This window comes from Lithobates pipiens, unplaced genomic scaffold (assembly GCF_037356315.1).
Source record: "Lithobates pipiens isolate NorthernLeopardFrog02 unplaced genomic scaffold, aLitPip1_a1.2 Scaffold_28, whole genome shotgun sequence".
Lineage (NCBI taxonomy): Eukaryota > Metazoa > Chordata > Amphibia > Anura > Ranidae > Lithobates > Lithobates pipiens.
The window spans coordinates 98,024,739-98,027,238 of NW_027507789.1; positions in this window are offsets into that span (position 1 = coordinate 98,024,739).

Genomic DNA, 2,500 nt, shown 5'->3' on the forward strand with positions numbered 1-2,500 from the left:
ATTAATGTACCTTTTCATTTTTATTTTAAATAAAATAAAGATTTGAATATTATTTATTTGTCTTTGTTTTTTATTTTCTAATATATACTATTGTCCTTTAAAAATATTACTTGGACTGCTAGTCTCTAGAACTAATTCAATAAGAGCTTGTGTTAATTTCTGTTTAATTATTTATATGAAATCACTTTATTGGTGATATGCAATTTATTTAAACACAAAAAATACCCCATTTCTTTGCCCTTCGGGTACCTTTGTTTTAATTTTTGTCCATTTTTTTTTTTTAGGATTTTTTTCGTACCAATTATTAATTTTTTTTCTTTTTTTCACAATATTCAACATGTATGAAATATTATGTTTTCACTAACCGAATCATCTTATGTATTCATTAGAAATGCCGGCCTGCTTCGCCAAAAATTGCAAAAACTACAGCACTGCAAAACCAAAAATTGAGAACATCAGCTACCATTCATTTCCGGCAGAGGAGCAGCAAATTCAAGTTTGGCTTGAAAATGCTGGCATGGAGCCGAGAATGATCCATCAATATATCGCTCTTATAAAAGCAGATTTGCACAAAAATGTTTATCGACTGTGTTCAGTGCACTTCGAAAGTCACTGTTTCCATGTGGAGGGAAGTGTCAGAAAACTGATACCAGAATCGGTACCAACTATTTTCAGTGAATTGCCTGGCCAAACACATCGTGGTAATAAATGGCAAAACCGATTAGACAATTTGAGAAAAAAAGGTTTATTAGTAGAAGGAAGTTCAGCTATTACCCATGTCATGAGTAAATGCTCTCACTGTTTGATTGTCACTACACAGGATGCTGAAACCCAGACAGAACCATTAGAAGTAACCATAAATGAATCCGAAGGCATTTATTCTAAGGTAGCAAGTCCACGAGCGCTGTCATTGGATCATGCATATTCAATGTGTTCAATGACACCGCTGTTCAGGTCAACACCCGAACGTCAACCTCCAACATCGGAAATAATAGCAGTGACCCCTTTATCTCCCTCATCTGTCTCGTCCACACCTTCACAAATACCTCAGAAAACAAAGACATCACTAATTCGTTATATAGAAACTCCTGAGGTTGCTCCAAAAAGGAGAAAATTGGCGTATGCAGAAGACCCAAGTTTTCATGTATCACAATGTGAAACGCCACAAAAAGTGATCTGAGTATTTGTGAAAGTGTAGACGAAACAGAACCAGAAGAACTCATTCCTCACCCACTAGATTGGGTAAAAGAAAAAAAATACATAGTTTTCGAAAGTTGCCTGGACAAACTCTACAATATGCGTTGCCCTGACACTGATTGTCATTCGCGTATACATAAAATTGTAAAACAAATTGTAGGTACGATGGTGACAGCATATTCAACATGTGTCAATTCACACAGATTGAAGTTGTGGGAGAGCCAACCGAAAAGCAAACAATATGCAGTGGGTAACATACTGCTTGCTGGGGCCTTATGTGTAAGTGGGGGAAGCTATGCCAAACTTAGAGAAATGTTTGATTTATGTGGCATACAGATGTTTGGCAATTCTTCCTACAACCGAGCCCAAAATCAATACATCTTTAAAGCTATTGATCACAGTTGGCAAGAGAATAGATCAAATGTGATTAATGATTTGACAGAAAAACCAGTTTTTCTTGTTGGGGACGGTCAATGTGACAGTCCTGGTTTTTCTGCCAAATACTCCACTTACACTTTCATGGATCTCTTTTCAAAGAAAATTGTGGACTTTGAATTAGTGCAGGTGTCACAAACAACTTCATCCGTTGCTATGGAGAAGTTTGGATTTACCAAATGTTTAGATCGCATAATTGACCAAAATTTGGATATTCAATTTGTGGGAACAGATCGACACACTGGCATTCGAAAATTACTGTCAACAAACGAAAAATATAAAAATTTAAATCATCAATTCGACATTTGGCATTACGTTAAAAATTTAAAACGAAAATTGGTTCAAATTTCCAAAAAAAAAATACATCGTGCACTATTGCCGTGGGTGCCATCCATACTGACTCATTTTTACTGGTGTAGTAGACATTGTAAAGGTAACGAGACCTTTTTAAAAGAACGTTGGCAATCTGTACTACACCACGTTGTTAATGTTCATGTATGGACAATTGGAAACGTCGAGCACAAATGCTTACATGATGAGATCAACGAGGAATCTCCGTCTGTTCCCTGGTTAATCAAAAATACACCTGCATTTGTTGCATTGTCCACAATCGTTCTAGATGCACAATTGGAAAAGGACATGAAACATCTAACTTTTTTTTGTCAAACCGGGGTAATTGAAACGTATCACAGTATGATGTTAAAATATCGCCCCAAGCGAATTCATTATAAATTTGATTCCATGGAAGCTAGAACTAAATTGGCAGCATTATGCCATAATCATAATGTGATACGCAACCCCGCTGTGATAAAAAAAATTGATGAAAAAGGAGAAGTTGTTTCGGTCGAAAGAAAAAGTCTGGAGTTTC